The sequence below is a fragment of the Labeo rohita genome, chromosome 11 (genome assembly GCF_022985175.1).
Source record: "Labeo rohita strain BAU-BD-2019 chromosome 11, IGBB_LRoh.1.0, whole genome shotgun sequence".
Taxonomy (NCBI): domain Eukaryota; kingdom Metazoa; phylum Chordata; class Actinopteri; order Cypriniformes; family Cyprinidae; genus Labeo; species Labeo rohita.
Window position 1 is genome coordinate 363,908 of NC_066879.1, and position 24,336 is coordinate 388,243.

General features: G+C 37.6%; 1 protein-coding gene across 1 annotated transcript in view; it reads left to right on the forward strand.

Annotated features, from left to right (window-relative positions):
- fhit (fragile histidine triad diadenosine triphosphatase) overlaps positions 1 to 24,336 on the forward strand; it is a 266,649-nt gene that overhangs the window by 17,413 nt on the left and 224,900 nt on the right. Inside the window, exon 2 of the mRNA XM_051123419.1 lies at positions 505 to 563. The gene's annotated coding sequence lies outside the window, so the exon portion shown is untranslated. The remainder of the gene's footprint in view (positions 1 to 504; positions 564 to 24,336) is intronic.

Genomic DNA, 24,336 nt, shown 5'->3' on the forward strand with positions numbered 1-24,336 from the left:
TCCACAGTTTAATTTGTGGCCACATTTGATCAAATCGTTCCCTTGTTTAAGGTAAATTGTGGTCGTGTTGCACAATTTCACCTGATTTGTCACACATTTAAATCTGCACAGAGAATCATTGCAGCAAAGTGTCCATCAGTAGTACCTTTAAAAACGCTCAATTCAGAAGGGCCCTTTACAGTTGCCATTTTTGAGCGCTCCGGTTTGGAACGACCCTTCAATATTGGTGGCCATGATTGTTCTCGCTCTGAAGTGCACTTCGGGGGCGGATTCATCCTGTTTGGAACACACTGATAGTTGCTGTTTCAAAACTCACTTTTAGCCGGAAAACATTTGAAGCAACTTCACTTCTCCGAGTTTCCCTGCTGTCTCACTTAGCAGCGGTTAATTTGAAGCATGCTAGTTATTTTGGGTTCTAATGTCTCTTTAGTTGTCCAGATTTACTAGTAATGACACCGTGTTGTTTAATGTTTCCCTTTCTCTCTCTGTGTGTGTGTGTTTCAGACTCCCTTCTCTCATTAATTACACGAGCTGGGCGCTAAGGGAAAGTTCACCGACTGAAGGTAAGAGTATTTATTGCATCACTTTGACAATGAAATCAGCCAGGTTCATTGATTTTTCGTCTCTCTCACGCTGTTTTTTTATTTGCTGGACTTGCGAGCAAGTTGATTACAAATAAACAAGTAGGAGAACTGGTGGTGCACTCTAGAAAAATGGCTTGTTAGAGGTGAGGAGCAGTAAATGAGCCCAGCAGATGTTTGTGGTTGTTGGCAGTGGTTGTAGCACGCGCTGCTCATTTAGACTCGAGCCATGCTCTTCAGAGAGCAGCACATGTGACATCAGTCCCAACAGACTCCAAACATAAGGTAACATGATCATGTGATGTTGTGTTTTAGTCTAAAAACACTGGCTGCATTGCATTTTTCCGTCCTTGTTTTGTTGAGCGTGATGGGAACCCTTAAATAAAAGTAGGGCAAAATGTGGCTGTAGGCCCTTTGGGGTGCAGTAAAAGGCCCTTTTCTTTCTTCAAACGCTTCTACGGTTTTCCTAAAACTAAATAAATGAAATGTATTTTTAAAGAATTTAATTTGTGTGCTTGTGTAAAACTCATGACGGTGGGTTGTACGTTGGGTTCTCAGGGCTCGCCTCAACTGTTGTTTTTAGTACTCAACAATTCTAGTTTTGGACTGTTTTTTGTTAATAACATTGTTTTATTCATGCTTTTTATACACTATTTATTTGCACATTTTGCTCACAGCTTCTAAGGATGCGTTTACACAACACTATTTTCAACTGAAAGCTGAAAACTTTTTCTCTGTTTTTGGTCATTCGTTTACACAACATTGCATTTTGGGAACCTGAAAGCATTTGAAAACACAGTGCCAGTTTTTGGAAACAGTAGTGTTATTACGTATATTACATGTTCGGTTTGTTGGCTGGGGTTAAATTGGAATTTTTTTTATGTGGGGGGCTCTGTGATTTCAGGATTTTGAGGGGTGCACATGTGTAAAATATAACACGTTGAGAGAGCCCTCTATTATGAACACCAAGATGCTGATCAAAATCTTTCTAGATGCTGGCAGTGTGCAAAGCTACATCTGTCTGCAGGATTTTTAAAATCAAATTTAAGACATCTTAAGACCTGCACAAATTAATTTTAAAATACAAATTAGAGCAATGTCTATGGTCACATATTAAACTGTAAAATGACTGTAAAGACATGATTCAATTACAGTTGAAATACATGTTTTCACAAAAACAAAAAATACATCTAAAATGATAAACCTTGCATTTCAGCCTTTAAACCATTTTTTTTAAGAAAAGAGATGAATCAGAAGTATAAATTATTATATTTTATTATTATATTATATTATATCATATTATACAGGTGGATGTGGGAAACAGCAGACAGGCTTACTGAAAATCCAGTTTGATTCTCCGCCAGTAGGGGGCACTTTTGAAGCATCAGAAATATTTTCCCAGTGGTTTCCCCAATAACGGCTGTAAACAAAGCGGCGCTGCGCTCATGAACATTACTTTATCATGTAAAGTTGAAATGCAGTCGAAAGTTTTCTGAAGACACTCAGCTCCTTTCAGAGATACATAGAAAAACACCTGCGTTGCATCATTGCTTGAATTCGTAAGAATGAGAAAAGTGTTTAAAAGTATAGCCTATAATGTTGAAAATGTACGAGGAAAGTCCTCTGATGAGTTACCAGGGAAAGCCTATGTGCGGGGCTCAGCCCTGGAGATTTGAAGTGGGTCAAAACCTTTCATCAAAGTAGTCCTAAAACCAAAAGAATACCCGTTCTTGTCTCTTTTTTTATGTTTGATCCACTTCAAATGTTGACTACTGTATTTTCTAGTACATCATTGTTGTGTAAACATACCCTAAATAAGCAGCATACTGTACACCAGATTTGCTTCTGCTTTTACAACTCTGGTGTGACAGCTTGGGTCCATTATCACGGTGCAATTTCTTGCATTTCTCTCTCTCACACACACCTTTACGCATGCACCCAGTATGTACACCGATTAGACATGAGATTGAGCATGATCCTAATATTGTGTTGGTCCCACTTTTGCTGCCAAAACCTGTTGAGACATGGACTCCACTAGACCCCTGAAGGTGTGTTGTGGTATCTAAGTTAGTATAGTTAATAGTTATGATGCACGAACAGTGTTGAGTGACTTAAGTACTTTAAAAGCCTGAATTAGTCATGGGATTGTTCAAATCCCAACCACTAAGTAAGTACAGTATGAGCAATACTAAGCACCACTAATAATATCGAACATTTTTTTAAAATTCAACTTGTCTTTGTGACATTTTAAATGAGGTGTTTAGTAGAGCTGTGAACGCATGTCAAAACAAATCTGCAAATAAAAAGCACCCACTGATCTACTCTGACCACCCCACGGCTGATACTTTTCTTAGTTATGGCATGTTCATTTTCTCCCAGTGGGAATACGCATCCCAGGCAACGACTGCCTCCCCTGTGCCTTTCAGTTTGTATGAATTACTTTAATTTGCTCCTTTTCACAGTGACGGTAAGGCCTTGGTAACTAGATTTAATGCCGGAGACTGTAGAATCAGAGCTAAACAGAAACCCATTCACGGGAAGGGGACTCGTGCATGAGATTGAAAAATGCGCGGACTAATTTGAATGATTCAAACGTGTGCACCCATGAAATTAATAACAACAAAACGGCGTGTTAGGACAAGCCAGCACTGTAAGCTTCACGATCTGATTTCAGCTTTTGATGTTCTGTTGTAGCGTTTATTAATAGGCTGCTGACTCTAGAGGTGCCGTGATTGGACGGCCAGCAGATGATAAAATTTCACCTGGAAGACAATAAAACTGTCCACAAAATCTCATAGACTTGCACTGAAGGAGGGAGCTGAGTCATTTCTAGAGAGCAGAGTCTTATAGAGACTGCAGTGTAATATTGTAAATCATTTTATGACAAAATTAATGTTTTTCTTTATCATTTAAAAAGACATAAACATCATCATAGATGGATAGATGGATGGATGGATAGACACTGTTTTTTTTTATCTAGCATTTCCTTTATAAGTTCCTCATTTCAAAGTTTTTCAAGTCTTTCACTTGCTTCATTCACTGAAAGTACTGAAAACGTGTTACTGCTGTTAATTTGTTGCTTTGTCATACTATTTCAAACAAATCCTTCTGTTCATTAAAGAACCAGCCCCTGAGTGTTTTGTTTGTAAATCGGTCTATACTGATCTGTATGTTTGTTATTTGCCTTTCAACTTCCGAGGACATGATAACTCAATAGCCATCCTTTTATCCAATAAGATTCTATTTAGACTGTAAACTCATATTCACACATCTCTGTGGTGCTGGAGATTCAATGCCACAGGCAACACTGACACAACTGCGATTGAAATTTGCCCTGGTAAATTTCTACTGGTTTATCACCCACCCGTATGCCTGTGCACATCTTGTACCTGCTAAATGCATACAAAAATAGTTTATTTACTGGAAAGAAACATACAGTATGACATATGATCTATTATTTGAGTTCATTTTAGCATGCAGTGATGATTTGGTTCGCTGTGGCTACATTTACACAATATTGAAACTGGGCGTACGAGGTTCCTTCAGCTCAACTGGTACAGTAGGTTTCTGGGTTTGCAAAGGTAACTCCTGTTGTTTACTGCTAAAATGTATAATCTGAATGCACTGTAGGCCACTTTGAATGTAACGTCTGCTTAATCCAGTGTTAACTAAAATCTACACAATGTGGAAACAAACAAGCTTCGTAAATCAGAATTTGATTTGACCTGACCCACAACAGAAAAACATATACAAGAATGACCCGAATAACCAAATGCTCAAATGCAAATGCCACTGTGTGGTTACTGACATCCTGAGGCGGCAGGAATCGGTGTGGTTCGTTTGACTGCAGTACAGGGTTAAGATCAGTATAGTGACTCAGCAGAGACTCACGACTGGTGTGATCTGTGATACGCTCATGTCAGACGATGACGTGTTTGTCAGCGCAAACAGATCATATGGACACAGTGACGAAGTACAGACAAAAAGAGACGAGCCACTTTTTCATTTATGGCCAACATTTCATGTCTTGTGATTGGTTAAATACCATTGGTGTCTTTTTTTTTTTTTTTTTTTTTTTATTGGGGTTGGAGGATTAACTGGCCATAACTAGATGGCTCTACATACATGTGTAACTGGGATCCAAAATATTGCAACCAAAATGTAATTAAAGGAGAAGTTCACTTCCAGAACAAAAATTTACAGATAATGTACTCACCCCCTTACTTTTCTTGAGGAAAACATTTCAGGATCTTTCTCCATATAGTGGACTTCAGTGGTGGCTGTGAGTTTGAACTTCCAAAATGTAGTTTAAATGCAGCTTCAGATGGCTCTAAATGATCCCAGCCACGGAAGAAGGGTCTTATCTAGCGAAACGTTTTTTTTCCGGGTCAGTGCAGTTAGCGTATGTCGAAAAACGTGTTCTCCTTCAACTTCAGGATCATCCTACTTCACTGTTTTACCTTTTTTGTTAAGGGTGTTTGATCTTCTTTGCATGTTCACTTTGTAAAAACTGGGTCGGTACTTCTGTAGCGATGTAGGACGATTTTGAAGTTGAGGAAGAAACGAGATGGGAGTTTTTTTGACATACCTGAACTGTATTGAACCGGAAAAAACAGAGTTCACGCAGAGTTAGACAAGATGAGCATTTGAGGTTAAAAAGTGTATAAATTGTACATTTTTTGAGAAAACAACCAATCGTTTCGCTAGATAAGACACTTCTTTCTCGTCTTCAGAGCCTTTGAAGCTGCATTTAAACTACATTTTGGAAGATCAAGCTCGGGACACCATATCAGTCCATTATATGGAGAAAGATCCTGAAATGTTTTCCTCAAGAAACATAATTTCTTTACGTTTGAAGAAAGAAAGACATGAACATCTTGGATGACAAAGGGGGTGAGTACATTATCTGTAAATGTTTGTTCTGGAAGTGAACTATCTTGTAATATCCAAATTTGTCAACCTACAGTACATTTAGGGTCTGGTCTAGAAATGAACACATTGTAGAAGTCATGAACATTTCTATAGATGATATCTCAGTCTGTCCTTGGATGGTAACAGCTACAGTCTTGATCACTGAATGTGTTCTTCATCAAAACACACATTGTTCTTCCTGTTTTCTGTCATATTGGAGAGACATTAATCATTTTATCCATACAACAATTTTTCTTTTCATGAACGTCTGGAAAATCGATTGGAATTGCTGGATAGCTTTGCTTTAGTTTCTTTAATTAAGTGTGAAATTTACTAGCAAGTTTTACACCACGTTTTTCAGTGTTTGCATGGCCGTGCTGCAGTCACATTCAGATATTACACTCACTTTTCACCTTCCAATCAACAACTGACCGATAAATTCAAGTGTCAATGTCTGAAACCTGTCACACTATGGCAGTAGTTGGTTGCAACTTTCGTTGGATGGCAGCTTTAGGATTCGTGACATCATTTTAATGACCGCTAAGAAGTCATGAAAATACTCTTGGCACATTCCGAGTGAGGTTCAGACACATCGCAGGTGTAAATGGTGATGCGTCTCCGCTGACCGTGAGATGGTGTCGCTGGAGACGCATGCTAATACTAGGTGTAAATAGAGCTTTAGCTTCTCCTTCAGCTCTATTTAAATGTGCAGATCCCTCGATCAGGTCAATTCACAAATACAGGAGGGCATCAGGAGCCCCTGCTAGAGCACAATATCGACTCACTTCAGCTTCACGAAGCAAAAAAGCTTCTCGCACAAAAAAGGATTAAAACAGCCCGGGGCTATTTAGCGGCCAATTTTACATAATGCCACACTCTTTTCCTTTTATTGTTCTCTTTTTGTTGCCCAATTTCTTTTTCCCTCTTTAATTTCCTACCTAATGGGAAAGTTCTGGCTGCCGTTAAAGGCATTCTTCTCTTTTATGGACCGAGCTTTGAGTTTTAAAACCTTGACACTTTTATGGAAAGTAATTTAACTCCCACTTGTCGTTATTTAAGAAAATCAAAAGATCTTTTTTTTTTTATTTTATCGTTCATAATTCATCCCTGATTTTTAAAAACTTTTAGGCCGCTTTATAGAAAGACGAGTCATTATGTCAGCCCTAGATGGGATATTAACATTTCACTCTTTCGTGAAAGGAGATTATTTTCCGCTTCCTTCTTTCGTTTTTAACAATAACGTTAAACTGCGGATTATGTCTTTACTACAGTCGCAGACGTGGTCAATAGCGCACTTTAATTCTGCGCAGAAAAAACGTTCCTCAGGATTGTATAAATGACTTTTCCCCCTTTGGAATACTTTAACAGCTCAGCTGCAGGGTAAAGGAGGTCAATACTAGACTTAAACCCATTCGGTCTATCTGACAGAAACGCATGCTTGGAATAAACATCGTTAATGGGCAGAAGCAACTGCCCTCCGACCCGTCTGAAGATAACGGGCCGACTGTCAGCGAATACAGTTCACGCAATTATGAGCGAAGTTGCTCTGCGTGTCTCTAATTACTCTCAGGTAGATGGCCTTCTTGATCCGTGAATTTGCTTTAACTAAGACGCAGTTGAAATTATGATCGGCTGTCATTCAGCTGTTTTTACATTCTAAAATGATGACTTTTTGACCCGAAGGAACGTATTTGTTTGGAAAACAACTGTTTTGACAATGTGAGAATTGTGCAGTGTGTTGGTGTATCTCATTTGTCTGTCTGTACGCCAAGCAGAAGTGTGTGTGTGTGTGTGTGTGTGTGTGTGTGTGTGTGTGTTGAAAGGAAAACCTTGAATTGAAAAGAGCTGTTGGCACTGAGGCCCATCAGATGTCCATGTTAGCATTCCTGTAAGTATTCGTAGCTTGCATAGATCAATGTGTGTGTGTGTGTGTGTGTGTGTAACTCAACACAAGTATGTGAAACCAGACGTGGATGAGTTTCAAAGTGTTATTTATTTATTTATTTTTTTAAACCTACATTCTTTAAAATATCTTCTTTGGTGTTCTATGGAGGACATGCAGGTGAGTAAATGAAGACAGAATTTTCATTTTTTGGTGAACTATTCATTTAAAACAAATGTGTTATTATTAGGGAAGTCAGTTTAACGTGTTAATTTAATTAATTAGCTGTGAAAAAAAAATGCAATTAAAATATTTTAACACAGTTGGTCATCTTATATTTCATATAGTTGACTGTTGACAAATATGATGTAGGGCAACAACTCCACAGATGCAGTTATGCCCTAAAATTCAAGATATTGGTGCAAAAATAATGCCCCCGTATGTGTTTTGTCTCATGTTTATATATATCTCATATCACACGATATCACACAGGAAGTTGATATTGTGTTATATTTTAAACACTATATTATGTGTTTTTAGTCCAATTTACAGAGAACATGTTGCCTTTGAAGCCATAGCAGAATTGTTGCACGTCTCCGACCGACACAGCTGTGTTTATTTTCTGAATGAATCCGCGTTTTGAACAAATCGTGTGAATCGATTCAAAGGCCCGTTATAAAGAGAGCCATTTACTTCATTCCTGATTGAATCAGCCGTTTGAATGAATCGAATCGTATGAGTGAATGACTCATTCACTGACTCAGCAAGTGAATTTACCACCACCTGCTGGCAGATTTAGTTTCTTATTTAGAGTATCATTTTATTAAAAAAAAAAAAGAAAAAAAGAAAAATAAAAACATCAAAGGGATAGTTCACCAAAAAAAACAAACAAACAAACAACAACAAAAAAAACCCCTCTGTCATCATTTACTCACCGTCATGTCGTTTCAAACCTTTATTTTGGTGGAACATGAAAGAAGATATTTTGAAGACTGTTGGTAATAAAGCTGTTTTGATTACCAGTGACTTTTATCATATGAACAAAAAAATAGAGATTTTTCTCAAATTATCTTCTTTTATGTTCCATAGTTTACACTGCAGCCTAAATGTTTGTGTAATAAATTCTATGCTGAATCAATTAAAATGTTTCTTTCTAAAAGCTTCAGTTTGTAATGTCTACTTGATACTTTCTCATTAAACACAAATAATCATTTGTGGTTATTTTCACAGTCAAATTTATTTTGTGATTAATTAAATTCATTAATCAAAACAACATGTAATTAATTGGATTAAAAATTGACTGACAGCCCTAGTTATTATTTAACTAGCTAGACATACAGTAAATGTTTATCTAATTGTTACTTCAAAAATAAATGGATGCTCTGCAGTGAATGGGTGCCGTCAGAATGAGAGTCCAAACAGCTGATAAAAACATCACAATAATCCACAAGTAATCCACACCACTCCAGTCCATCAGTTCACATCTTGAGAAGACAAAAGCTGAAACAAATCCATCAAGACATTTTTAACTCAGTTATGAGTCCATAATCCATAATAACGCTTCCTCCAGTGAAAAAGTGGTTTGGTCTGAATCAGGAGAGAAATCTGCACAGATCACCCACCATTTACAAGCCAAAACAGTCCAAAACAACAAATATATGTGGCTGGATTTTAATGTGAGAGACAACAGGAGATGGACTTTTTACTGGAGGAAGCGTTATTATGGATTATGGACTTATATTTTAGTTAAAAACATTGTGATGGATTTGTTTCAGCTTTTGTCTTCTCAAGACAAATGATGGACTGGAGTGGTGTAGATTGCTTGTGGATTATTATTATTATTATTATGATTATTATTACAGCACTTATTCACTGCAGAGGATCCACTGGTGAGCAAGTGATGGAATGACACATTTCTACAAATCTGTTCCCATGAAGAAACAAATTTGTCTTAGCTATTTCTTTAATGCACAACATGAATGGACCGTAATATACATTTATATATATATAGAAACTGAAAGAGACACTGACTGTAGTACACAGTTCACACTAATGTTCACTATACAGCGTCTCTTGCGGCAGCTATGAGAATGCAACATGTTCTTACATTACACACAATGAACAGCATGCAAACACATTTCCAGACTCAACACCTCATGAAATTGAGATTGTGTTGCTCATTAATTAGGGAGTGGCCAAAGACAGCTTATTATCCTCCCGTTTGCATACCACATTCAGTACAGAAGCCATTAATGCTGTATGACGCTAGCTTTGGGAGAGAGTTGGGAATATCTGCCCACATACTCATCAAAAGCAGCGGCGCTGCTAAAAATAGTCGAGAACCTCTAGAGCTTCTCAAGATATGTTGGCTAAATCTCCCTGGAAGAAAGGAAAAATAATAAAATAATTGTTCCAACAGGACAAAGCTGGGGAAAACAGTCAAGGTGCCCCTGTGCTACGCCCAAACGCCTTTGTATGTTGACACACTTTCTACAGCTGTCCGATATTCTTGGAGCTATAAGTTTGGAGTTTGCCGCCATCAGTTAAGCAGTCCCTCCTGCCCTCTGCTTAGATCATTACGGCTGGGGCGTGGGCCGGCGAAGCGGGCTCAAAAAACGCTGCTGTTACAGCGATCGCGGCGGTTAATGGCCACGATGGCGGCGCCGAAGACACGGCCCCCTTCCGACGCGGCTCCGTTTGAAGAAGTCCTCCCGGGTGCAATGCCTCGAAGAGGAAAAGAAACAGACACCTAGACATCTGAAAGTGTCTTACATTAAGTACTTTTTCTTGTAGACATGCTCATCCTTCACAGAGAGGCCGAGAGCAAGGGAGCACGTCGCTGAAAACACACACGCTCAAACATACATTTGTATTTTTCAACTTCACTCGCTTCAGGAAACGAAAGGAAAAAAAAAAACAGCATTCGTATTCCTTACATGGCACATGCATTTTTGATGCTCGTCTGTGTCACGTTAAAATCCTCCCTCGTTACTTATAATCCATAATTGAAGACGTACCTGTATAATTCCCTGTGATCTCAGCTTTTGAACCTTTTAATGATGGTTCGAGTCGTGATGATTGAATTTTCTGCGTTTGAGAAGAAAGGAAGGTGGAGGAGTTTCCTCTGATGTTTTTTCTAACAGTATTGGACGTGGAGCAGCCAAGCCCCCCGTGGCATTGGCCAGGCCACTAGGAAAGCTCCGCTGGTAAGACAGAGGTTATGGCTTTGATCCCAAAAGTGTGCAAAAGAGGTAAAGACATATTTCCTATACTAAAAGGTGCTATATCACACTGAGCCTTTAAGCATGACATATAAAGGTGTTGTAACTGTCATGTGAAGCATTTCAAGTGATGTAATTGTCTGCATGTACACTCATCAGTGTGGATATTTTCTGCTTGACTAATATACTGTACGATCATCTTTGTAGTCAATATGCAATATTGAATGTGTATATATATATATATATATATATATATATGCAAAAAGAATATATCTTTTACTAATGTGATTCTGCTTTCCGCATTACCATATTAAATATTTACCTTTTTCCTTCAAGCATAACCTATAATCTCAGGTTGCTTAAATCAGGCATTCAGCAATTAGTGCGCTGTGCTGAGAACACATCTGCCAGATGACAGGTAACACATTCATGCGTATTTGAAGGCTTAGTTTTGACATGCTCCTCGTCTGCCTGCAGTCTGCAAATCTCACGTCATCGCTTATATTTTGACGCGTGTCATTAATGCCACGTTGGAGAGATAATGTGAAGTCTCATCACCTATCTTTTGTGACATATATTAAATTAGGTTTCTGTCTCTCTACGTTTCCTCTCCGAATCCCAAACGGCCTGCCCCTCTATTATCCCTTCCCACGCTGGTCGATTGTGAATGTCACACTTCGGGTAGATGTATTGGATTTTAAAAGAGTGGTTCACCCAAAAATGTAAATTCGGAGATAATTCACTCTTCCTCATGCCAGTCCGAACTCTCATGGTATTTATTCTTCTGCATAACAAAAAAGAAGATATTTGAAGAATGTTTTAGCCGTCCACGCAATGAGTGTTAATGGGGTCCGGTGGGAACGTGAAGGTGAGTTTTAGCTCATTTCTAGCTTTATGATAAAAAGCGCTTTACCGCAGATGCCAACTGGGCGATGCTCATAAGTGCATTGTTTCATCGTTCCTATTTCTTGATGTTTTCCAGTTGCTTTTTGCACTCATTTCTCTCCCTCTCTTTCATTCTCTCATCTCTGTACGACAGCAAAGGCTGATGCACAGCCGTCTTGGCTGTAAAACAGAAGCAAGTATCCCCTCTTGACCGTGGTTTAAGTTAAATCACTGCCCGCCTTTCATGAGCGGCCATATTGTCTCTTTCTTTGATGTGGGTCTGCTTTTGTGGCAATGTTTTGCTCCCTACCTGGAAAAGCATCCAGATGGAGGGAAAGGAGAGAGGGGTAAGCTCGTGTCCGCTTGCCATCTGTCCTCTATCGGGCAAGATATTCTTCTCATGTAAGAACACACACACACAGACTCGATCACACTGTTGAGCGCCTCAGGGGCGAAGCGACGTTTATTGCGAGGTGTTTTGAGCCTGTTTCACGAACTCTAGTGTGGCTGGATTGTGTCACTCTCTGTAAATGTATGGAATTATTGGAATTTGTGGTTTAATAAAATACTGGCATGTGACCGATCACTCTGGATCAGCTGGAAAATGGCATCATGACGGTGCACACAGTCCCGACTCCATTACGACCACAGTCTATTTCTACTGTGATGAAATAAAACAGTAGCATTTTCTGTGAAGCTTGACCCAGTTGTTTTTTTGTCAGAATACATGTGACCCTGGACCACAAAACCTGGCATAAGTAGCACGGGTATATTTGTAGCAATAGCCAACAATACATCGCATGGGCCAAAATTATTGATTTTTCTTTTATGCCAGAAATCATTAGGATATTACGTAAAGATCATGTTCTATGAAGATATTTTGTACATTTCCTACTGTAAATATGTCAAAACTTAATTTATGATTAGTAATCTGCATTGCTAAGAACTTCATTTGGACAACTTTAAAGGTGATTTTTCTCTTTTTTTTTTTTTTTTTGCACCCTCAGATTCCAGATTTTCAAATAATTGGATCTCAGCCAAATATTGTCTTATCCTAACAAACCATACATCAATGGAAAAAAAGCTTATTTATTCAGCTTTCAGATGATGTATAAAGCTATTTTTATTTATTTATTTATTTTTTATTATTATTTTTTAATTGACTGTTTTTTTTTTGGTCCAGGGTCACATATCTGAACGCACGCAAATGGAAATTTGGATCAGGATGATGTATTTACAGAATCGAGGTGGATTGAGAATGGGTTGTGTTAACCAGACAAACCTTTTTCACAAAGTTTTCATCTTTCAAATCTGGAAAAAATATAACCTTTGACCTTTTTATTTCTCACACAAAAAAACAAAAACATAAAGTCAGTCATGTTTTGAACAACATGATGATGAATACATGATGACAGGGTTTTTAACAGTCTCTTTAAACACCTGAGTCCTTCTCAAAACACCTGAACTGAACATTTGCCAGACAGCACTTAGAAAAAGAGCTGCATGAAATCTGCACTGAAAGAACTGAAGCAGAATTTTGCATTAGAATTTTCAAGCTAAAACAGATTTTGGATGTGGAGTTTTAAATTTGGAGTTTCAGAATGTTTGGAATTTTTTTTAAATAAAAGCTACTCAAACTACGTCTATATTCCCAAGTTGCAAGTCTGATTTCATTTGCCATTCTACTGCACTTTTCCATGTAAAAAGTTGAAAATTCCAGCTTTGAATGGAAGGTGGTGTAGCTTATTCTTTGGGTTGAGTTTGGGGTGGTGTCTTTTTCTGAAAAGGAAACCTCTTTGGAACAGGTTGTGCTCCAAATTAGGGGTTCAAGCGCGTACCCTATTGTAATTGTTAGAATCAGCAATCTCCACGTAAAACTGATCGTGCAGACCAAACCATAAGTTGTAGAGACTTGAAGGCAAGAGTTAAACTTTCGTCTCACCGTTGCAAAAGGATGCCAAAACTTTCGAAAGGGACGGGCCACTTTTAGTAAAATACCTATAACTCCTGAACAGAATGAGATATCTCCACCGGACTCAGAACACTTATGTAAAAGCTCAATCTGAGATCACAGGAAAAAATGCGGAGCTTGGCCACTTGGTGGTGCTATAAGAGGGGAAAAACATAAAAATGGCTATAACTGCGCAAGCATTTGTCCAATCAACATGAAAATTGGTGTGCATGGTCTTGGTCTGGAGTGCCACAAGTGTCTACATGGACATTTGCGTATATTAAAAAACATGGCCGCCACTGGCTGATAAATTTGAGCACCTGTTAGACAAGGTTAACAGAGGCCGATCGGAACGAAACTCGGTGGGCCTGTTCAACTCATGGCCCCAAAGGTCTGTGAGAAATTTGAAAGAAATTGGCCACTGGGGGTGAAATTGCATTTCTCAAGGGCGTAAACGATTATATGTTGTGTGTTTTTTCGCACATACACACGATATTCCTGTTATAAGATAGAACTCTAATCTTTGCCTCTAGAATCACTGCCGTCAATCAAACTGTTTGTTAAATGATTGAGAAGATGTAAAAACCTACTTTTGCGAACTAGTTCTAGGTTTTTCACTCAATCTGACAAAAAAAAAAAAAGACACTGCAGTACAATTCTCTGGACTCTCTAGGCCAATAATTATCAGAAATGTACACTTTGCGAAGCTATATCGGTGTCGTTTAGAAAAGGGGCTTGCTCAAATTTATCCCAAATCCTATAAAGCAGTCCTCGCGTCCCCCGCTCTGCATGTTTCTCTTAGTTAACACACCTGATTCTGATCAGCTCGTTAGAAGTGAGCTCCGTGCGTGAGATGTGTTCTGATTGATATGATCCCTACACAGTGTTCATTGCTCCCTACTCCCTGAGCAGGGGAAATCCGTCGAATCCTTGAAGTTTGCTTTACTTCGGCACATTCGTTCGTGGATTTACACTGCGCCGCTCCTGCAGCGTCTTCACACACAAACGAAACTTACTAGAAAAGTGTGAAATGTGACATCATATACCTCTGTAAATAAACACAATTTAAATTCACGTCCCGCACACTTTAATGCCCTTTAAATTAATTTACTCTTGTTTCAAACTGGAATCATGACGGAATATCCGGTGATGTCCACTTCGGCAGGGCACTTACGGTCGAATAGAACGAATGGCCTGCGTGATGAGAGATACATACATGGAGTTGGGAAACGCTGCTATAAAACCTGAAGGAAAACTCAAAGCTTCACGGAACCTGCTGAGCGCATGCGACAGGTGATTCTAAACGAGCATGCAAAGTTTTAAGAGGGTTGGGCCACAGCTGGTGCTATAACTGTCTGTAAATGCCATTAAAAACATTATATCTCTATGGTAAATTACCTGGATTTACCAAAAATGCTTTTTAAATCATTGATTTAGGTGAATACAAGCTTGCTAATTAATGCCTCTTTTCATATGTGCTTAAATGCCTTGAAGCACTTGAACCCTGATCATCTCTGCTTGCAGCTCTATTTATGTTTGGTGCTGCTGTAGTTCATAGAAATTATGCAGCCAGCCTTTTAAAGATTCTTAATATTTACTGATATCACCATATTAAAATCCATTCAGCAGAATTTCGCAGGATTTTATGTGGATCCGCTTTGTCTGCGCTCTGTAAAACGGCAAGATATCTGCTGACTCGCAGCATTACACGTGCCTTCATCCTCTTTCCCCTCTCATATTTCCGCAACAATTCTGCTAATCCCTCCTTTTTCCTGTTCCGGCACCAAATTGAGCTAAAACTTGTTTTAACCGCTCTAATATTGATTCTCTGCTTTGTTCGGCATATTTTCTATCTGTTGCCTCAATTAGAGAGAAAAAGGTAATTATATAGAGTGTAAAGAGAGCGTGCTTCTATTTCGGATGACGAACGCCCATCCGCTTTAATCAATAACCTTTGTCTGACGATAATGTGTGTATTTAGTAACTTGACTCAGGAAATGGATTAAAAGCTCCGAGTGAACGGGCCAGTGGACCACAGTCAATATCAGGGGAGGAAGTCGTAGCTTGATATCTGTAATGGATGTACTTGGAGGAGTTCAGAACTACAAAACTGTGTTTTTCTTCTGAAGAACTGGGTGAGAAAATACAGATTTGATTGTGTATGATATTATTTCAAGTTATTTCAGAGTGTATTCATTACGGTATCTGAGAATATAAAAGGCCTCTCATGAGAGACGGAGACGTTCGTTGTAGGAACAAAAACACTTTACATTCCGATGTATATTTGTGTTTAATGCTCTATAGAAAATGCATGTTTCCGCATGTAATGAAAGTCGAGTGACTGGGATAAAAGGCGATTTAAGTAAAAAAAATAAAAATTTTAGTAGAAACTGTAAACACTGAGACATTCATTACAGAATAAATGAACATATCAGCATCTTCGGTGTCAGGCATTTCCAGTTACATTTCTAGCTCAGCCAAGAAAAGCACACATTATGTCTTTAATCTACAGGGTCTAATGAGGAATTCAATACCAAGGCTTTTATTTGTTTCTCGTATGTGACACTGAATATGCCTTCTTAGCACTTAGCAAGTGAGCAGTCTTTCTTCAAGTTTTTACCCATGCACTAGATACTTAGTGTAAGAGCCATAATTAAAATGAGGAAAATTAACATTAAAGTTAGAAAGGCTCAAGTAGGTATTATTTTATTATTTACATGTATATCGGAAAAAACACCCCGTTTCCACCATAATGGTTTGTTCTGTTGGTTATTGGACTGCGTTTAAGCACTCTTAAAAAAGGGCGCTTTTCCTCTAAAGGAAAGAAAGACGGAGCATACAGTTTTTTGACCAGTTTATTTGTTTCTGTTTGTTGTACGAAAACATCTAGTAAATTGTCGAAAAGAAACGAAGACCCGAGTCATTTCTTTGCTCGAAAGAACGGCTTATTGCTACAACACTTAGGAAAAAGAAGAAGCACTTTTTCATAAAAATAATACAATTTCTATACTTTTTAATCTCAAACACTCGTCTTGTTTTGCTGTCCCTGGACTCTTTTTGTTCTGGTTCATGTCAGTTAGTGTATGTGGAAAAACTCTCTATCACTGTTTTACCTTTTTTGTTAAGGGTGTTTGATCTTCTTGCAAAGACTGGGTCGGTACTTCTGCAGTGATGTAGGATGATTCTGAAATCATTTTCCTTTCTTCCTTGGCTGGGATCGTTTACAACCGCATTTGTGATCGTTTGAAGCTGCATTTAAACTACATTTTGGAAGTTCAAAATCGGGGCACCATATCAGTCCATTATATGGAGAAAAATGCTGAAATGTTTTCCTCAAAAAACACAATTTGTTTATGACTAAAGAAAGAAAGACATGAACATCTTGGATGACAAGGGGGTGAGTACATTATGTGATTTTTTTTTAGTTGTTTCATTTCTAGCATTTCATTTATACTAAACACACACACAGTTCAGTATTACTTTTATCCTGTCTGAACAGGAAAACTGGAAATGGCACAATAAAAATATTCTATTAAAAATGATATTCACATATTTTTCTTTGTCTTTGCATATTATGTCTGTTTTTTTTAAGTGCCTGACAGACACTGCTGTCTCATTGACTTGATATGAGAACTTTATTAGTGGCATATTTCTTGTGGAAACAGAAGTGGTGCCACAACTGAAGGACAATTTATATAGAAATTGATATAAATCAAACTTTTAAATGTTTGAACTTAAGTTCAAAACCTAGCACTGTACAAAAATGAATAGACAGACATTTGCAACATTTCTACAGTAAAATCATATATAAAAAAAAAAAACGTAATGTAAAAAATCAAAAACTATCAAAGCAGTTACTTGTAGCCGAGTGTTAGTCTTTCACTTTCATTACCTTTTATACAAAAGGGGAAAACCTAGGAGTAATTTTGTACTGTAATGTAAACATGGACCATATATCATTCTTGTTTTAAAAAAAATTTTACAAAAGAAAACTGTATAATGGTACCTGTTAATGTTTTTAGGTCGTATAAAGTGTGTTTTTGGTGGAAACCTTTGCTAGTGTTCTGTGTGATGAGGTGATTTGAGACTGTTTTGGAAGATTCAGTGCATTTTGAATGTGTCCAGTTGAAAGATGTTTAGGAGAACAGTGTAAGGAGTGTTGAAAAAGTAACTTTAGCATTGAGAAATGTGTCCAGCGATTGTATATAAAAAAAAAAAAAAAAATAAAATAAAAAAATAAATAAATAAATAAAAATAATAATAATAATAATAACATTAAATTTGGGGCTTAAAAATGCACAAAAGTGAAAAAAACAAAAAACAAAAACAAAAAAACACCCAATAATATCCTCCATGAGCTCAGATGTTGTGACTGTCATGGCTCTCACTCAAACCCAGTTGCATCATGGGATCAGAGATGTTCAGAAAAGTTCAGGTTCTGCTTCCATTAGTGAATCAACTTTGAAAGGGTGATTATTTTTCCACATGTAGCACCTTACTTTGTGTGTATGTTTTTTTTTTTTTTGAAGATGAAGCACTTTACTCTAAGAGAAACACCGAAACCGCTGAACCAGCTCCCAGGTTGAGCTCATTCATAAGCGCCTAATGACTGAGACTACAGGGCAAATTCTGGGGAAATGTGTGCAGATGCTATAAAACCATGAGTGAGGCGCTCTTCAACATTGCCGACATACAGAAGATGTCGGTTTGCACGCTCAGACTTTCCAACAGTGGATGTGGAGTGGATTATTTATGGCCTTTATTGCCTTTGTGGTGAAAAGAGGTCGGGCTGCATCAAAGAGCCTGACGTGTGTGTGTGTGAGTGTGTACCTACTTAAACATAATTTGTACCCAACAGTATGCAAAACCTGACAAAATCTCCAAAAACCTCCCATTAAGGACGTTGTCATTTGTAAAAACATTTTTTGAAATTGTAAAAATGCAGAAAGTGCAAGTTCTGTGAGGGTTAGGTTAAGGTTAGAAAATGTATTACTTTCTGTATATAAAAACAATAGAAGGCTATGTAGTGTCCTCACGTGTGTGTACTTGTTTTTGCTACATTGTGGGGACCAAATGTCCCCACAAAGATAGTAAAACCTGAAATTTTTGACATTGTGGGGACCGGCCTGCAGTGATTAAAAATAGTGTAACGATGCAAACATGTTTTCTGTGAGGGCTAGGTTTAGGGTTAGGGTTGGGTTAGGGGATAGACAATATCGTTTGGTCAGTATAAAATCTATAGAAGTCTATGGAAAGTCCCCACAATTCACAAAAACAAACGTGTGCGCGCGTGTGTGTGAAGGGTCTAATCAGCCGAGGCAGGCATGATTCTGAGCTTTCTCTTTTTCTCCTGAAGGCATTCCTGTATTATCACATAAATCACTCTCTTAATGTGATGTGAGGAACCAGATTGTTCAAAAAGACACATCACACATGCACATTTGTTTTTATTTATTTTTTTTATTTATATATATATATATTTTTTTTTACTTCTCCCCTTGTCTCTTGGAGCAGAGAATGTAATATCACACTTCGGAGAAACTGTTAGGCTCGTGTTACCTTGAAAATGTACAATTAGCCTTCTTGGCTGCATGAAATGATTCAGCCTTTATAATTATTTCATTACTGGTGTAGTTTGCTGCGGCGCCGAACATGTTCACAAATGAGCTGCGAGAAGGATTTCTTAGTTTGCCGTTTCTAGCTGTTGTGGCTTGATTTAAATATTACTAATATGTTTTAGGTATGAGCTGTTTTCTGCTGCCCACGCTAATTGCTTTGTCATTCGGTCGGAATAAGTTGTTTTGGTCCTCGTTTGCTCCACCCATGTACGTTGCTAATTGCAGTGTTTTGGTTGGTGTGCACTTGACTTAATTATGCTGTTTAGCAAATGTCTGTGCTTTGTTTGCTGTACTGAATAGAACAGTACGATTGGTGTTTTGCTTTGCAAAATCTGTGAATTCATGTATTTATTTTCTTGCAACGGCGGTGAAAGTTTTGAGACAATTAGGCATATGTGCTCTCCTCACAGTTTAACGGAGAGCCGCTTAATTGTCTCCACTTCATAAGCACAGATCAGCGTCCTCGTGCGTCAGCCGTGCTCCGGTCTACCATATGTTTGACGGGACGTATTGATGCTCGCTGTATTATCTACACGCTAAACGTTTTGTCATGTCAGCCCTGGAAATTACAGCATGACAGGAAAGACTGCAAGAACATCATTAGTTAGTATAATTTATGGTCGTTTTGACTTTGGAGCTTTTGGCGTGGATGGGATTTTGGTTCATTTAGTTGGTGTGAAATCTGTTTCCTGAGATTTGCTGCACAAAACACCTGATTACACATGAGTCGACTGGAAACTCTGCTGCTGACAGAGTAGTGACTAATAGTGTATTATTTGCAGTGTATTCACTATGATTTATTAGATGTACATTTGCCAATCAATCAATCATAAACGAATAAATAAATAAGACATTCTTCTGTCATTTAAAGAAAACCATATATACACACATACATATATATAAATTGCAAACATTACAAGTTTTGTAAAATGTTACATTTAAATATGCAAATGAAGCATTATTTCATGAAATATGTGCTAATTTGCATACATTTCTAGTACAGAAATCTCAACACTGGATGAAGTCAGTTTCACAATTCTTCAGAATTCTTTACATATTAGAGTCAAAAGTTTTTGCAGAGGGAATTTTGGGTGTCCCATTTTTATCCCTTCATAATTCAGAAAATACTTAAAACAGACAGAAAACAATACATTTTCAAAATGTTGGAGGGAATAAAATGTTATATAAAATCAAGCAAATTAAATATGAACAAATCCCTCTGTAAAAACCTTCAGGGTATACACAGGAATAAAATTGTGACGTTTGGTGTGTGTAAGTGCTGCTGAAGTGGAGATTTATGGCTCCTTGTAGGAGAAAAAAACGGCCTTTAAAAATATGGATTGTAATTGAAATCTATGGACACAAATAGATAAAGTGCTATAAAAGAAACACTTAACAGTGTCTTTTGGATGTTTTCTTTCAACTAGTTTGAAAAAACACTTTATGAAAAACCAAAAAGCCCAACATATTAAACTTGACCCGTGCATGAAAAATCAAAAGTGTTTTTGCCTGCAGTGCCTCCCCTTAATCAGAAGAATAAATAAAATTGTTTAATATATTAAAATGACACACAATTATTTTTAATTTATAATAATATTTCACAATGTTACTGTTTTACTGTATTGTTTTTAATGAAATGAATGCAGCCTCAAAAATGTTGGTACATGGCCTCTAATTTAGAATTACAGATATAAATGCTGCTAGTGTTGAATGTGCCGTAAACGGCAGCATTCGGTGGCGCAGCCGAGATTTATTTCAGCTCTCTTTTAGCCTGCGACCTCACTCGACTCCATCAGTGGCCCTGCTGAGGTTTGAAATAGACCCAGATTGGTGACAGCGGGAGAATGACATATTGTCTCTTTCCACCTCTATTTTTACAATCCTGTTACAGTTTGTTTGACTTTTTTATCACGACTGTTAGAGAGGCGTCCCACGGCGGGCGTCCGTTTGGAGCTTTTTACACGCTTTTACACATGCCGCTAGTTTCAGAATGATGTTAGAACTTGTCACTGAGTTGTCGTGACGTGTTTGCCACCTGTATTCTCGTCGGTTAAACGCTTCGCTTTGATATTTATGGATTTACGGAGGAGCGGAGGCGTTGTGTTGCATTAGAATGGACTCGTCTTGACGCCGTGTTATGGCTTTGACTGTCAACAACAGCAGCAAGGTCATCGTCCCACGTAAAGTAAGATTACAGCACGACTACAATCTGCTGTGAATGTGGAGTGAAGCGAGTGGGTTAGCGACCTGTTTAACTACCCAATACTGAGACCCATAAAAGCAGCACGGTCCCCCCATCACAGTGAAATTTAACTCTCATCTGATCTGAGGTGACTTTCCGTGTTGTCACTAAAAGAAGAGACATTCAGCTAAAAGCTTTACAGCGCTTCTCATCTCTTCATTTAATCAGCGCAAGAGATATAAAGGGATGCAAGATATTGGATTTTTGCAGATATGCCAATGTTTTTTAAGTCATTTTGGCTGATAGCCAATGCTGATATATTTCCTTTTGTGTGGAAACAACTGAGATTCTAAACAAGTTATTTTTAATTTTGGTTAGTTTTCACAAAAACGTACTTGTTAGACTGCCCGTTAGACTTACCCAAAAGCAAATCTCAAGTTTAACCACTACAGAGACATCAGAGCCAGCGGTAAATTCCAGAATATCTGTCCGCGGTGAGGCTGCTCTCGGTGAGCTCGTGCCCTGGAGCTCTGAAACATCTCTGAAAACGTTATCTTTATTAACAAACTGCATATCTGAAGTCAAAACAAGTACATTCTCCCATAAACAACTTAAAACTACTTTCCATGACACAAAAACAGCATTGTTTATAAAATTATAATGGATGTGGGCGTCCACCATGACACACACTGTGAGGAAAAACCACAAGCGGGTGAAATAAACAGTGAAACAGCTGGTGTTCTGATGTCACAAGAATGTTGAACTACTCTCAGCCAATCAGATTCGAGGACCAGAAGTAACTGTTGTGTGTACATACGCAGCAGTTCAACAGAGATTTTTCCAGAATGTTTATAATATTTTACTCTATTTCTTACCAGTGGTGGATTTATTTATTTTTTTCAACTTATAATTAAAAAAAGTACATAATATATTTACATTTAATAAGAAATCAAGCCTTAATGCAAAGTATATATCATTTATAAAGCATAGAAAATATACAATATGTAAAAAAAAAAAAAAAGTATTTTTGATATTTTATAAATATTTTCAAATACACATTTTTCCTCTATATGACTGTGATTTTAAATCCTGTTTTTTCCTGCGTGTGAATGAGCGGTGTCGCGGGTCACTGTGTGTCTCAGCGTCATATGTGAGGTGATTCACTCTAAATCTGCTTGTGACATGTGAAATGTCATGAAAAACCATTAGGACACATTGTGATTTTTGTTTCCTTTATTTCCACCTTGTTGGCCTTATGTGAGAAATATCCCACATGTGTGTCACCACATGGAGTTTTGGAAGAGAGGAAAAAAAAAAACATTGATTTATAGATTTTGCTGGAATGATGACACGTGGTGTATCTCTGATTCTCTCAAAGTACTTTATGTCAGTAATAGCATTCAGTTCATCAAAGAGTAGCTGTTGTATTACTACTGTGATAATAAAAAGAACAAAAGAAACAAATGTACATTTGGGAACAGGTGTTTTTGGGGCATCATGTTTTATTATATTATTATATTTTTAATTTTCTATTAGACTCTTTTCTATTTTCTATTAAAACTTACATTTTAAAACAATAATCTGAGGTAAACTATGTCAATATTTATTGATTACTCCTGTCCCACAGCTGCATTTTCACAACACCAAACCCTTTTATCAACAGTAGAGTTTATTACTAATGTTTTTCTTTTCTTTTTTTAAATGTTCTTTTCTTTTCTTTTTAAAAGAAGTGACTTTCTACCTTGTTACCAAGGAGACAACCGTTTTAAAGAAGAGCCTGAGATGAAATATAAGACTAAAGGACTGCGTGTGATGTGTGAAGAAAACAAAGAAAAACATTTAAAATGATTTGCAGTGTCATTTTAGTATTATTTATTTATTATTTACTGTTATAGTATTTAATATTTCTTATTAGCCTTTGTTTTGTTTTGATTTTAATGTGCTTTAGTAATTTGATGTGCCTGTGCCATTAGTTTGTCTATTTTGTTTTGATTTATATAAAAATAGTAAGTCAGTAACTTTAGTGTCTGAACATAAACTTATTTTATGTCAGTTGCAACATTTCTGATATTCTTTTTTTATTTAGGTTTTTCATCTGCTGTTTATATGTATATCTTTAAAATGATTTTTATTAGTTTTCATTTTAGTTAACACTAACAACACTGATCACGTGTGAGCAGAGTAGTTTTGAACGTTAAGCTGTAATTCTGTTCAAATTTTGCTGGTCTGAAAATATGACGTAGTTTAGCATTCATGTAATCCTAGCTACAGAATTAGCTTTACTAGACAAAGGAGTCAGCTGCCTGAAGTGTGTATACGTAATTTCCACTAGCGTTACTCCCATCACAGTATATCAAGCACAATACATCATCTGAGAAGTGCTGGTTGTACTTTCTGTGATCCACAGGGCGAACACACTCATGGTTGAAGAATCTCAGTTCTCTCATTGACGGATGCAGTGAGTGATGTTCGGCAGAATTGTGAACGCAGTATGTCGTCCTGATGTTCTCGCTAATGTTTTAGCTGTTCTGCTTCATTTAATGTATTTGTTTTTCATGTCCATTCAAATAAAAACCGCCTGATGTATTATAACGACGTACGAGACGCTTAATTGTGTTTCTGTCCACCTCACCTTTACCTCACAGTATTGAAGAGGACAGAAACGTCTTTATGTTTCCCTCAGACGGGAATAACGCAGTCGTCAGTTGTTTTGCTGCTTGACTCACTTCAGCGAGTGACAAAATGAGTCCATGTATGGAGGAAACGGAGGCAGTGAAAAGCCTGACGGAAGTGTGACGGTGAAGTGTGTTGTGTGAGTTTAGTGGATGCTGCTGCAGCGCTTAAGCAGGCATGAACAAAACAAGACATCACTAATGAGTGAGAGACCGAGAGCTGGAAACAGGCACTGTTCTCTTACCGTTCTTGTTGTGGCTTCTTATCCTTTCTTTTTTTATCCACAAGTGATATTTTATTTATTCGTCTATTTATTTGTAGCGGATGCCGGTGGTTACATTTCTACAGCTTAAGCGTGTGTCTGCGTTTGAGGCCTTCAGTGTTTTGCCCCTTCAGAATAGCTCAGAAAACAGCCAAAAGTCCAGCCCGAAT